At 43.5% G+C, this 13,612-nt stretch overlaps 1 protein-coding gene across 3 annotated transcripts in view; it reads left to right on the top strand.

Annotated features, from left to right (window-relative positions):
- Positions 1-21: 21 nt before the first annotated feature.
- Positions 22-13,612, top strand: part of RNF13 (ring finger protein 13) — a 73,781-nt gene continuing 60,190 nt past the window's right edge. Inside the window, exons 1-2 of one of the 3 annotated variants that reach the window (XM_088132396.1) lie at positions 42-157; positions 6,133-6,729. The gene's annotated coding sequence lies outside the window, so the exon portion shown is untranslated. Of the gene's footprint in view, positions 158-6,132; positions 6,730-13,612 lie in introns of all 3 variants that reach the window. The other 2 variants (XM_088132395.1, XM_088132397.1) reach the window with 2 other exon arrangements.

Here is a 13,612-nt window from a genome sequence, read left to right as displayed (position 1 = left end):
GTCCTCTGTGCCTATGCGCGGGCTGGCCCGCGAACGGAGGTGGGACTTCTGCAGCTGTCGGGCTAGCTTGCTGACGGACCGAGGGAGGGTTTGATTATGGCTTCTGGCTGAGCTACCCTGCGGTCCTTCCTCTGGCCTGGAATTGTCCCCCTTTTCGGTAAGGGTCCTTCCTTCCGGCCTGGGGCTTTGGGGCCGTGGGCGCGCCTGGGTTTCCTCCCGGAACTGGCCTGCGATTGAGCGTGTGGGGTTATTCGTTGGGTGAGGCGGGGAATCTGCTGCCTTCCAGGGCGTGATTTGATTGCCTCTTCTCCCCCGCCGTGGGTTCCTCTTCTTCCTTGTTCGTCCTTCCAAGCGCTGGAGCTTCTGCTGCACGGTTTAGGTTGTGCACGATTAAAAGGAGTGAGGGCGGTTTAGGGCTGTTATCTCCGAAGAAACCGGCTGGGTAACTTTCGCTTGACTTCTTCTGCTTGTTTTCGTCTTTCTTTGCTTCCTCATGTTGTGGTTTAGGTGGGTCCTCGTGGAGAACCACGAGCCCCGCGTGGATACGAGCCCGCGAGTTCCGTCCCAAAATAATTCCCGCAGCGCCTTGGATGAGGAACCTCGAAATCGCTCCGTTTGGGGTTGCTGAAGTTTCCCCACGCGCGGGTGGATTCTCGCTTATTTTTCCAACGAGCAGAAGTTGAACACGGTTGCCGGTGTGATTCTGGTGTCTTTGTGATGCAGTGAATGTTTGTGATGACATGACTTTTTTTAGGGCCCTCTATTGGGCTTAGCAGGCGCAGGATAGTTTATGCACGCTCTTCAACAGCGCGTTGAAAGTCAAAGCAGATCATTCACAGCCACTTTGTGAGGAGCTTAGTTGGGGCAGCTGGTATGGGTTGCCTCGGTCTCTTCTCCAACTTTGGCCACGTTGAGTCAAGAGCGAGTAAAAAAATCCAGTACACTTTGGATATCGTTATGTAGCTGTTCAGTTATTTGCTTCTAAAGTTTCATGTAGGTTTTCAAATAAGGGAGTGGCCTTTGAGGCCACAATCATTTCTCTGTGTGTTTATGCGAGATAAAGGTTTGAGTAGTTCCAGAAATATAAACTGACGTACAAAAGTTTGAAGTTAATATTCTTGGGAGATCTCAAATTAATTTTATCCCTGGAGCAATCTGTGATGCAGCTTTCCCCAACCTGGTGCCTTCAGATTGTTGAGCTCCAGTGGCCAATGACTTTTTTGGCCAAGGAGAAGGGTTGGAGAGTTCAAATGCTATCAAATCTTGGGGTATACTTCTGATGTGATTGTACTGAAAGTCAGTTTCTGTGTTCTGTCTCTATGTCTCATAGTTTTGACCCATAGATTATTAATAAATAACCTGGGGCCAAAAAGTGAGTGGTTGCCTTCTTTCATGTGCTTTTTCAAAAGAAATTGAAATTGTTCCCGAACTGTAGTAATATTGTTTTCAATATAACATTCAGGCAGAAAAGAAAGAGAAGAGTTTTCAGTTTAAGGTTTTCTACCTATCAGGAACCAAGCTTAGAAATTTGGTAAAGCCTGGGCATCCTTTAAGAATTATGCGGGGGGTTTTTTTGCTGCTCAGGATTAGATGAATGGGTAAATTGAAAGTTAAACAAAGTTTCACAATGTATTGGGATAATTTATATTCAATTTTTGTCACCATTGAAATGGGGTGGATTTTACAACTAAAGCTACAATCCTGTAAATATTGAATTAGATTGCTATGACTATGGAGTAGATGAAAGTAACATTGTACTTTGTGTATGGGCCTATATCCCTTTAAGAAATGCTTCAGAAGTCCATTTCTTTTTGCACATTATCATGGTGATATACTATCAGTGTAGATATGTTAAAACAATTATTGTTTGTGCTGGTGATTATTGACGTCTTGAACATTCTTGCATCTCTCCTTCCCTTGCCTAATAAGATACTATTAACTTCCTAGCTCATTAGGCAGATTCAGTAGCCTTATATTTGTGTGTATGTATGTGATAATACTGGCATTTCATTGTCATAAAATGTAGGAATCTCACCGTCTGATTCTGCACATAAAAGATACTGTCTACATTGCAAATTTTCTCCTTACACTTAGATGTGTGTTTGTGATAACATTTGTCAGCCGTGGATGCTGGAAATATTATTTGCTTTTGCAGATTGATTTACAATAGGATTTGATATTATTTATAAAGTGGTTAATATTTACTAAGCAATATATGCATATCAAAAACAAGAGTGTTGACTCATGGAAGAACAATACAATGTATTACAAAAAAGGAAAAACAAAGGTGGAGAATAAGCATTAGTAAACTTAGGTGGTAGTTCTTGAACATTAATAAATCTTGTAATAATCCCCTTGAATTTAAATGGTTTAGGAAAGAAAATAATCTTTTCAACAGTCCTAAGAAGATGTTAGGTTTCTTCTGGGAGGCTGGATTGGTACCAATTAGACAGGCATACACAAGAATCCTGAAACTTCTGATAAGTAGTTTATTGTAGAAAAGCTAAGAAGCCATTACAGAAGCATTCCAGTTATTGTTGTATATCAAATGTGAATCCTGTTTTTAATGTAATCAGTGCTTGTTTAATTACTAGATTCCTACCCACCTTTATTTTGTACAACGCAAGATGGTGCACACAGTGGTCCCTCCTCCTATTTTTCCCATAACAACAACCGTGTGAGGTGGCCCAAAATCATCTGGCCAGCTTCCATGCCTAAAAGAGAACTAGAATTCCTACTCCCCCAATTTCTAATGTAGTATTTTAATCATTTCACCAAGCTACTTGTCTGTGTTCAAATATTTGTGCCAGTTTCCCTCATCTAAGCTAGGTGGCTCTCTTGGTAATGGGCAGGTCTGATATCAGGTTGTTTTTCTCTGATCACGTGAAACCTCATTTTCACAAAAGGAAGGTTGAAACAGGGCAGAGGTTGATCTCTCCAAGAGAGGTGGTACCACTGCCTCTTGCAAAGCAGGTGACATCATTCACTCCCTCAAAAGTGTGTTTATTGTCTTGTAAATTTAGCTATATATATCCTGGCATAACCAAGTCTTTAAAGCCATCTGAAAGGCTATGGGTTGGAGCTAAGCTAATCTCTGGGGGGATGATGTTCCAAAGAGCAAGCAGCACAACAGAAAAGACTTTCTTCCTGGGTCCCATCAGATGGCACTCTTTAATAGACCGGACCTGTAGCATACCCCTCCTGCCAGAAATGATGGGATGGGTAGACATAATTAGGGAAATGATGCTTCCCCTATCAGTACTGACTAGAATCAGCCCCTGAAGATGATTCAGAAGGATACTATGATGGATGGTATTGCAGGCTGCTGAGATGTCAAGAAGTGCAAGGATGGACACAGTATCCCCGTCTCACTCCAGAGGTCATTGATCCACAAGCGCAATCAGTGCTGTCTTGGTCCCAGGCCTGCATCCTGACTGAAAAGGTCCAGATAATCTGCTTCCTCCAGCATTCTCTGGAGCTGCCACACACCCGCCTTCTCAACAACCTTTCCTAAGAAGGGTAGGTTGGAGGCCGGATTAAAATTGTTTAGCATAGTTGGGTCTAGCAATGGCTTATTGAGGAGTGAGTCTCTCTAGAGGACAGCAGAACTACCCGCTGTCTCAAGGTCAAATTCACCACTGCCATAACCCAGCCACATATCACCTCCTGGGAAGCCTTGACCAACCAGGTGGCACATAGTTCTAAAATACAGGTGGCTGACCAAGTCCCAACAACCCTGTCCACTACATCAGGACTAATAGGATCAGGTTCCTGCCAGACTGAGCAGTCATCTCCATAGGACCTGCTTCAAGGCTAGAGTCCAACTTGGAGCAAATCTGAGCAACTTTATCTGACGCGTGCCTAGCTTTTCCTTGACAGTGACCCTGCAGCTTTTCCCACACAGTGTCTCCTAGAGTCCAACTTGGAGCAAATCTGAGCCCTCTCTCCCCAACAGGGTCCGGATGACCTTAAACAAGGCTGCCAGTCGGCTATCTGCAAGTGCAATAAAGGTGGAGAAATACTGATGTTTTGCTGTCCTTACTGCCAGGACTTGGGCCCTAATATCAGCCTTAAGTTGTGCTCAGTTGGGTTGCTTTCTCATTATCATTCAGTGGTGCTCTCTTCATCCATTTCATCTCCCTTAGCTATTCTGTAAACCAGGGCGAGTTTTAGGGTGTACAGGAGGAGAGAGGCCTTTTGGTGATGGACAGGTCTGATATCAGGTTGTTTTTTCTGACCATGTGAAACCTAATTTTCACAGAAAGGAAGGTTGGAATTGAAAGCAAGTGGCATCATACACTCCCTCAAAAGGGTGTTTATTGCCTCTTAAATTTAGCTACCCATATCCTGCCAAGCTGTCCAAAGGAGCCAGGAGAAGCAAGGTGTCAGGCCTCAACTAGAGAGGCCTCCACATTCTCTTGCTCCACAAGCTCAGAAGAATCCTAAATAACATTGTTGGACATCCCCCATCAGATCAGATATCAATGAATATGAGTAATTTTACCTGCAGAAATATTGTAGGCATTTTGTATTGCCTGTCTTTTCCCAAAAGGGTTTAGGAATCTTCATATTCTGTAGAGAAGTGTATACATTTTTTGCTGGTTTCATTGCTACTGTATAGGCTCAAATATGAGCTTGTGGCTGGTTTGGTCATATTCATGAGTGTTCTGCCATTTTCACTCTAGGTATCTGTTCGCTTGCTTCATCTCCCATACTGCCTTTGAAAACTGGGAAGTTTCCTAGGATCAGCAATTGGGAAGAGGCCTTATAGGAGGAGACTCATCAAGTACCATGGTTTTCTTCTTGTACTAGAGTTCAACCAGGTGCAAGATAGAACTGCTCACCAAATCATCAAGAAAATGCCCAAGTGAGCCCATAAAATAATTGGGATCAATTAAATGTCTGAAATGGACCATCCCAATAGATCCCATACCCTTGCAGAGATCCAAGATACACATGATTTGCAGTTTTACTAGGAAGTGATCTGATCACAGCAGAAAACAGATGTTAGTAGCTTCTATATTCGGATCATTTCATCTACTCTAGACTAAAAAGGAGTTCTAACATATGCCCAGTTTTATGATTTGGGGCTGAAATTATCTGAGACAAGCCCATAGTTGCCATGGCGGCTGTGAAATCTCTAGTTGATCCAGTTCTCTGCCCCAAGTTATGGAAGTTCTAGTCTCCCCAAACCAAATTTCAGGTTCTCCAACGTCAGCCCCAAGATGAGTCAAAGATCTCACTGAGGGCTGTTGAGCAGCAGGGTAGTTGGCACACCAGGAACAACCTTGGCTTGTATCTGTGTCCCATCTTCACATGCAAGTAGTCCTTGGTTAATGATGGTAATTGGATCTGGAATTTCTGTTGCTAAGTGATGCGTTCATAAAGCGCTATGTCACATGACCACATCACTTAGCGATGGCAATCCTGGCACTTCCCATTGCCGTTGGTAAGCTAGGATCACAGGTCGTTAAGCAAGTCCCAGGTGGCTTGCAAGCAGGTCAGCAATCAGGTAAGGTAGCGTGAGTGTCACAGAGCTAGGGGTGGCTGCTGCTAGGCAGGGGAGGGTGTGAATGACTTACCGTAGAGACTTGTGACCTTCCTTGCTGGCTTCCCCATTGACTTTGCTTGTGGGAACCGAGCAGGGAAGGTCACAAATGATGATCTTGTGACCGCAGGATGCTGCAACCATTGTAAGTGCAAGCTGGTTGCCAAGTGCCCAGATTGTGATCATGTGACTGCAGGGGTGATGGGGCAGCTGGAACTTTGAGGACCGGTCATAAATCTCATTTTCTTCAGCACCATTGTAACTTCAAATGGTCGTTGAACAAGTGGTTGGAAAGTAAGGGCTGCCTATACAGGCACTTGCATTTAGTTACTTTCTGGCATCTTGCAGTTCACTGCAAAGTCTCTTGAATGATTGCAGTGATTCGTTCCCAGCCTTGATGTTATACTTGCTGCAGTACCTAAAACTTGGAAGGACATAGCTGTGACAGGAGTACATCCCCATCATTGTCCAACCAGATCTTAGTTACACACATCAGATCTATGACTTCCATCACCACCAAATTATGCATAAAAATGGTATTATTGTGATATTTGCTAGCTTAGTCCATTCTTCTACTCTTTCAGCTTCACGGTCACTGTTTCCAGACACGACTATCAAGATGACCTCCAAAATCCTGCACTGAAGCAATTCCCAACTGCCAATTCACTTTTGCCCTGGCCTTCATTGTTCGTGCCATATGTCCTTCCCTCTTCATCTCAACTTTCACCTCTCACCACGTTTGGGCAAGATTCAGATTCTATCATTTTTCCAAATAGTCTCCACCATCGCCCTTGTCTTGCTTGTGGTTGCCTGAGAATGGTAGCTACCATTCTCTTCCACTCTTGAACAGTTGTTATTCAAGGGGGATCTAACACCAACTGTGCTATGTTTCACTGACACCATGGTTGTCTGGGGATAGCCTAGCTCTGTCAACAACTCCATGTTGGATTAGTTGCAACTCCTCCTTTGTTTCTGTATTCCAACATCCCCTCCCCCAGTCACTTATACCTGACCTCCTTCCAACTCTGCAGTTGGACTCTTCAGACTTTTCTCTCTTAGAATCTTCTAATTGAAAAGGGCTTTACAAATCATCTCACCGAACCCCTTTCTCAGTGCAGGATCTGCTAAAGCATTTCGGGCAAACAGCCTTCTACTTTCAGTCTGAAGATCTCCAGTGAAAGGTAACTTACCATTTCATGATTCTTCCCTGATTGACTGTTCTTATCTTTAGGAAATTATTCATAATACATATTTGTCATCATTTATGACATTCTTCTATTCCATCTATCCTTACAATCCCCAAACCCATAAAACAGAGAAGTGTCTTCTCTGAAAAGTCATCTCACAAATCCAGACTCCCTTCCTGAATAACAAAGCTTCATATCTGGGCAGTATCTACAGACAACAGAACTAATGTTTCAGTTTGGTGCATGATCATTACAATGTACCTGAGTGCTGCTTTTGATACGTTACTGAAACGAATCAACTAAATATTTGATTCTTTTTTTTTAATAAGAACTTTATTATATTATATTACAAAGTACAGTCAAAAACAAAACAGAATACGGTAAAGATAGAAAATAGAACTAAAAGAAAAAAGACAAAAACTAAAATGGTGAAAATAGATAGAAAGATGAAACGGAAAGTGACTTCGGACTATCTCCCAAACAGATATAAATACAGATTAAAAAAAAGTTAATCTCTTATCACTAATTAATCCAAATTCACATGATTTCTATCAACACAAACCACCTAATTATTAAAACCCACAATCAAAACTTTCATTTTTTTCCCCATATAAGCATGTAATCTAAGAAGGGTTGCCATGAGGAGACAAATTTAGAAACAATATTATCTCTTATTAATGCTGTTAGTTTCTCCATTTGAGCCAAGTCCATTAGTTTAATAGTCCATTCTTCCGCTGTAGGTGTTTGTAGGTCCTTCCATCTTTCTTGACTTGTTCATCTTCCAGATTCATCTATAACAACATCTTATACATTTTAACAATACCATATTCATCACTTATACAAAGTTGCATCTCAAAGTAAATTATTTCATTAACAAATCTATGATTGTTTTTATCTAATTTAAAACATTTAAACAGTTGCATATAAGTAAACCAATAACATATAAACCCTTCTAACTATTCTTTTATTTTAAAATTTAGTTCACCCTATCCCTTCTAATTTTTCCCAATGAAAAAGAATTTTATTCTTTTTCAAAACATTTGTCAAAACAACATAATCCTTTCCCTTCCTTTAGGCACAGTTATATCCACATTTTCAGTGTTAAATTTAGAATCAGAGTGTAATTGGAAGACCAACACATCTCTTGGTTTACCATATACAATTGCATTCTTAGAATTTATGCGAAGAATTTTCTCTATTTCATCAATCATATCTATTAAGTTTTCTTCTCTAATCTCAGGAATTTCCCTGGACCTTAAACAAAATTCTTTGTCTCTCAATTCCAGTAATGCAGCATTATCCAACTCTTTGTCCCTTTCACTTTCCAGCGAATCAACTCTGTCATTAACTTTTTTGTTTCCTTCTTCCAGTTCCTTTTCAATTTTTTCCAATTTTTGGTCAAGCCTTTTGTCAAAATCAGCAAATCTTAAATATTTGGTTAACACTTTGGATAATGATTTGTGTGATTTTAAGAGTATATTCTTCAAACATACCTTTCATCCAGTCAAGTTCACCAGTCCCACACCTTATATGCTTTCTGGTGGCCATTATTTCTATTTCTTCTTCTTTCCCCCCTTACTTAAAAATTTAAAACAGGAGAAAAGAAAAACTGTTTCTTCCTTTCCATAGTTTCCGATTTAATACTTTCGCTCCCTCTTGTGGCCAAAAGTAATATTTCCCAAATGCAAACATAACTGGATAATTTCAACAAACAGCAAGATGAGGGAGGGGTCAAATCAGCAACCAATCACAACTTAGAAAAATCAGCAGACCAAAACTTTCTCACAGCTAGCAACAAAGCAAGGGAGGGTCAAATCTGCAGCTAATCATAACTTAAGAAAATCCCCAAACCAAAATTTTCCCACAGCGTCTAAAAATAGATCATTCTCGATTCCACGAAAAAATATTTATATAAAAATCTTCCTTTTTAAAAGCAAAAGTAAAACATAGATAAAAATAGTCTCCTAAAAGTGTAAAAAACTTCCTACAAAACATTAAAACTTCCAGATTGCATGCTCTTATTTCAATCCTTCAAATCCAATACAGCGCACTTTAAAAGTCCCAAAAAATAATGAAAATCCAACCAAGAGAAGGAATATTTCTATAGTGGAGATAGCCTCTTTAAATTCTTTAAGTAACTTACAGCAAAAGTGATTTTAGAGGTGAGGTGGTCAGAAGTAATGTCTCTTTGAAGAGGTTTTAAACACAGCACCGACAAGCTGATCTGCCCGCTTCCCAGCCGTTTGCTCACCGTTTGTTCGTGATCCACATTCGATCGATACGGTATAGCTGTCCGGAAGATGCGAGGCACAATTCAATGGCTTCTCCTTGCCCGGAGAATGCTTCGTGTCTCAGAAAAAATTCTTGAGACACTGAATATACTGCATTTAGCACTCCAGCTTCAGCTGGAAGAAACGTCCGCCATGATTCCTCCACCGGAAGCCCCTAAATGTTTGATTCTTGACCTAAGCGTTCAGTTCTCAGATCTAGCTGAATATAGTGCAGGAGAATTATCCTTTATTGGCAAAGAAGAAAGTTCTAATCTGGAAATTTCTCTGATGGATAGAGTAGGATACAGATAGAAAAGCAATACAAGTCTGGCCAATATGCCTAATTTTATATAAGGAGCTAAATCAGGGGAAATTACAAAGTATTGGAACCTGTGTCACGTGAGACACTTGACTTGAGACATCTGAGTTTTCTGGAGAAGTATATTTCTAATATGATCAAAATCATTGTAAAGTTGACAATTTTAAAGTATCCCCAGGTCTAGGATTCAAGACTTACCAATTCAGTGCAATCCTTCTCTAAAGCAAAACCCATCATATTTTGTTATCTGCTTGCTAGGTAACTTAGAAATAGCCTAGCCTAAATCAGAAAGGTGTGGTTGAAATGCAGGATTCTTGTTTTACAAGGTAACTTGAATAGCAGGTTGATAAAGATCGTTCTGTTGTTGATGTATGTAAGATATCTGAGGAGTTACTTTTTTTTTTTTTTTTTTTTTTACTCTTGAGTATACATTTCCATTCTGGGTCCAGTAACCTCAAGACATGCATTCTTTCTGCTTAGCATCTGATATAAAGCATAACATGGTGCTTGAATTTTAAAAGTATCATCCTGAATACAAAAGTTATTTTAGAAAGCACTATATAATGAGAATAAACACTTAAAACATGGCCACAGTAAATTTAATTGTCATAAAAAATAAGTTGTCAGTTTACTCACTATGTTTTTACTGCTGTAGATTCACTTTCCTAAGAAGAATGTCTTACAAACATAGACATGTTTGGTTTATCAATGATTTATTGAGTAAAACACAACTGACTTGATTCACATTGTAGTTGTCAATTTGTGGTACAATGTCTTACACCAACTGAAATAGTATGGTTAATTTATGTTCACTGTATTGTACAAATTAAGTAAGATTAACTATAGACTTATCTGTAGTCTCACCCATTAAGTTATTAAATAAGTAAATTAACACAACATAATAAGGTAAAGCCAGACTACATTATGGCTTTGCATTATATGTGCATGTTGACACCAGTGAGTGGTGATAATGGAAAAAACAGGGATGTGTGGGGTGTGAGGGGTATCATTCTGAATGAATGCAATCTGGGAAAAAATAATTCTGTTAGGTGACATAAATAATATGAATGGTGGGAATGAGACAAGGGAATTTAGAAAAGGAATGGTACTTGTTCAAAGACTAATACTGCTTAGAAAAAGGTTTATTTCAAATACGTGCTTTTAACATAAGTTTTCTTTTATATACCTGCAAAACTAATAAATTAAAAAGTACAATTGATTTGATTATGATGAAAGATTGAGTGCATTAGAGAAGAGTGCAAAGGTGCTAATAAAAGGTTTTATATATGGGACAGATCAGTATTAAGTAGTATCAAGAGTAGATCTTAGGAAAACATGGACATGGAACAAAGTACAAGAAACTTGAATGAAAGGAAAGGCACTGGAGGAAGAGAAAGTCTCATATGAAAAAGTATTAGTAGATTAATCTCCCAATACAGGTAATCCTCGCTTAACAATGGTAATTGGAACAGAATTTCCATTGCTAAGTGATGCAGTCATAAATGTCACATGACTGCTCTGCTTAGTGTATGGCAGTTCCAGCAGTCCCCCGTTACTGTCATTAAGTGAATCAGCATGGGTTGTTAAGCGAGAACCTCACATGACCGCAGCTTCTGACTTCTTGCCAGCTTCCCATTGACTTTGCTTGTGGGAAGCTGGCAGGGAAAGTCACAAATTGTGGTCACATGACTGCAGAATGCTGCAACAGAAATTGCGATCACATGTCTGCGGGGATGCTTTGACTGCCGGAACTTTGAGGACTGGTTGTAAGTGTAAGGTTTGTCCCGTTCAACAGAGAAACTCCCGTGACACGTGTGGTTCACAAAAGAGGTTTACTCATGCGTAACGTAGCAGTCACAAGCAAAGCCAGGACTGGCTTGGTACAATTGCATCACTCGTTATATTCCCCCCTTCCCGCGCTTTTTTCCGCCCCGCGATCGCGTTACCGCTGCGGATTATCGGCCCCCCAATAATCCCTCTGGATTGTCCATGATGGCAGGTTCGGTCAGGGACCATTGTCCTTGATTGGCAGTCCCCTCCGGCTTGGGTTGGTCCCTCCCCGTTACGTGCAAGCCCGAGGGTTCTGTGCTGCGCGGCGATCTTGTTTCGCTGCCTGCGGCCCCGTTCATTGTTGGCTCGCGCCATTATCAGTGTATAGTTAAAGCTTCCGCTGCGGTTTTCCTGTTTGGCTGGGCGCAGGTGGCCCATTAATTAGTGGCGCTTTCAGTTCCTCTTTTCCTCGCTAGCTACCGCCGGTGGAGTTCGCGTGGTCTGGCTGCGAGCTTCCCCGAAGCCCCGTGCTGACCGAACCTGACATACCGCCCCCCTGATGACAACTCCCCCCCCGACTTTATTTCGGTTTCCCGGGGTATTTATTGTAAAAGTCCCGCACTAGGTCCGGCGCTCTTATGTGGGTTTTGCTTACCCATTCGCTGTGGGACTTGGGAAAATGTTTCCATTGCACTAGGAGCTGGACCTGCCCCTTGTGCCTCCTGGCGTCCAGTATCTGGTTGATCTCGAAATGCTGCTCCCCACCGACCATGATGGGTGGTGGCACCCCCTCTGCCTTGTGCCAGGCGTTCCCCGGCTGGTGCAGCTTTAGCAGGCTGCAATGGAACACTGGGTGGATCTTCCCAAGGCTTTTCGGGAGCGTCAGCCTGACGGTTACTGGATTGATGACCTCTGCAATGGGGAACGGCCCCACAAACCTCGGGCTGAGTTTTTTCGATGTCTGGTGCGTCTTTAGGTTTTTGGTTGACAAATACACCTGGTCCCCCACTTTCCACTGCCCCTCGGGGAGTCTCTTGCGGTCCGCGTGTTTTTTGTAACTGACTTTGGCTCTTTGCAATGCCGCGTGCGCCGCTCGCCGGGTGGCGTCGATTTGGGTGAACCAGGCGTCCAGGGAGTTGATTTGGGATTCCGGCTGAGGCAACTCCGGCATGGGGACGAAGTCTCTCCCGGTGGCTACTTTGAATGGGGAAAAGCCGGTGCTCTTGTGGACAGCGTTATTGTATGCTACTTCCGTGAATGGCAGTAGCTCCGCCCAATCGTCCTGTTGGTGCCCCACGTAGCAGCGCAGGTACTGTTCGAGCCCCCCGTTCAGGCGTTCCGTGGCTCCGTCCGTCTGCGGATGCGCTGCGGAGGAAAGGGCTTGCTTTGTCCCCACCCGCTTCAGGAACTCCCTCCAGAACCGCGCGATGAAGTTGCCACCCCGATCGCTGACGACCCGTCGGGGCACGCTGTGCAGCTGGTAAATATGTTGCACGAACAGCCTCGCCAACCTCTCTGCCGTGGGGACTCGCCGGCATGCTACAAAGTGCGCTTGTTTAGAGAATAAGTCCGTAACCACCCAAATGGCAGTCTTCCCCTTACTCTCCGGGAGCTCTACTATGAAGTCCATGGCGATCTCTTGCCATGGGCCGTCGGGTTCCGCTACTGACTGGAGTAACCCCCTAGGCTTGCCTTTGGCCCCTTTCGCCGTCGCGCACACCGGGCAACCCCCCGAGTATGCCTCCACAAACTTCCAGAGCGTTGGCCACCAGAACTGCCACCGAATTAAGTGGAGCGTCTTCACGAAGCCGTAATGCCCCGCGTTCCGGCTGTCGTGGGCTCTTTCCATGACCTCCCGTCGGCACCCCTCGGGCACGTACAACTTCCCTTCGTGCCACCACAAACCCTCTTGGCTGGTTAGCGCTTCTCAGTTTTGCTTGAGCCAAGCGTCCCGCTCCGCTGCCTCTGCGAACCCTTGCTTTACCTCAGGCGCCGTGTCCCGTCGCTCCCCCTTGGTCTGGCTCCGGGTCACCGCCTTTGCAGCCAGCCTGCTGGCAGGGATGATGGAGTCCACGATCTCCTCTCGTAGGCTGGCGTGCTAGGGCATGCAAGACAACCCGTCTGCTAGGAAGTTGCGCTTCCTGGGGATGTGTTTTAGGGTGAACCTGAACCTCCCGAAGTATTGGGACCACCGCGCCTGTTTGGGGGATAGCTTACGCGGGGCCTTCAGGGCCTCGAGGTTCTTGTGGTCTGTCCACACCTCGAATGGTTCAGCTGCCCCCTCCAATAGATGCCTCCACGTGGCTAGCGCCCACTTGACGGCGTACGCCTCTTTCTCCCACACCATCCACCTTCTCTCTGTCTCTGTGAATTTGCGGGAGGCGTAGGCGCATGGGTGAATGGCCCCCTCCGGACTGGGCTGGAGCAGGACCGCCCCCGTTGCCACGTTTGACGCATCTACTTGGATGATAAACCGCCTATCTGGGTCGGGATGGCACAGGATCGGCTCCGCTGTGAA

This window comes from Python bivittatus, unplaced genomic scaffold, assembly GCF_059951505.1.
Source record: "Python bivittatus isolate LINGU-HERP-01145 unplaced genomic scaffold, Pbiv_v1 ctg000980_np1212, whole genome shotgun sequence".
NCBI classification, from domain to species: domain Eukaryota; kingdom Metazoa; phylum Chordata; class Lepidosauria; order Squamata; family Pythonidae; genus Python; species Python bivittatus.
This window is presented reverse-complemented; position numbering and strand designations above follow the sequence as displayed.